General features: G+C 34.0%; 1 protein-coding gene across 1 annotated transcript in view; it reads left to right on the plus strand.

Moving 5' to 3' along the window:
* The window catches only part of LOC119590794 (colorectal mutant cancer protein-like), a 157596-nt gene that overhangs the window by 151676 nt on the left and 4639 nt on the right, over positions 1-1281 (plus strand). The window lies entirely within an intron of this gene.

Consider the following 1281-nt stretch of genomic DNA (forward strand, 5'->3'; position numbering starts at 1 on the left):
ATTTGTTTTATCTAAAAAATATAAGTGTTTTACATTATTCTACAAAGATTAAACTGTTATCAGTATACATACATTATATAAAGTGAAATACAGAACCGTCGCGAGAACCGACTCGTGGTTCCTGGAGGCGATATGATTGGCTGAAGTTATCCGAAACTGTGGTGTCACAACTACTGTTTTCTTTGATTTCCATTCTGCAACCATTTTTTTGGTTTCGTTATTGTCCTCAGACGTCAAAGTACATTTGCATAGCTATACTTCAGGATTTGAGGACTATGTGACGTCATCAATATTAATACCAAGAATCACTATAAAATATTTGTTTTCATGAATCTTTTGGTTACATCAAATGCCTCTGATATTAACTTAATACCTACGCTATTAATTCCTCTCAACAAGTATTCCATGCCATTCCAAAAATCTATTTCATTACAGAAGCGAATAGAAGTGTAGCCTTCTGTTTTATATTTTTGTGGTCATTACTGTGTGGGTCACAATCCAAAGCAATTTTGTTTATATATATCCTATATATTCAAGACAACAAAATTAAACATTATATTTTGTATATCTGTATTTGATTTCATTTTAAAAATTATATTATTTCTGGTATCTATAATCTACCGACTTGGACGTCATACCCTACTGACTTCGTCTTTACTATTTCATTGCTACGTCGTAGGGTCCTGCAAAAGCAGAAAGGCATTATGGGATTGACAGCTCTCCTCTGATGTCCCTGGTTTACATAAAGCGGCAGCGGCTTTGTAAAGCTTTAAATTGGGATATAAATTCTTCAGATAGATAGGCAAATGTGAAGACATGGATGCCTCTAAGTCAATATGGATTGGGGATGGTGTATGCAACTTATTCATCATGGCGACGTGTCACAAGTTTGCGATGAGCTATCGTCGCTCTGCGCAACAACGGAGCGCCACGACGGTTAAAGGCTGTTCTAGCGGCAGGGGAAAGGAACACAAATTATTTAGATTATAAACCCGTATTATTTTCATTTTAATCAATACACTCTAATATTAAATAACAAGCATATGTCATTATAAAGATATTCATGAAAACAATTGAACTTCAATATACGTCCGAGAAGGTTGCATAGAAATAAACATGGAAAATAACATTAGAAGACCTGACCGCACATTTATCATACAGCGACATCAGATAAACCAGAAAAAAATGAAATGGTAAATTCCGTTTGTAAAAACAACATAATTTAGATATATACATTGCACAGAAAAATGTTCGAAATGTTTCCTATACTTAAAGAATGTG

This window comes from Penaeus monodon, chromosome 27, assembly GCF_015228065.2.
Source record: "Penaeus monodon isolate SGIC_2016 chromosome 27, NSTDA_Pmon_1, whole genome shotgun sequence".
NCBI classification, from domain to species: Eukaryota; Metazoa; Arthropoda; class Malacostraca; order Decapoda; family Penaeidae; genus Penaeus; species Penaeus monodon.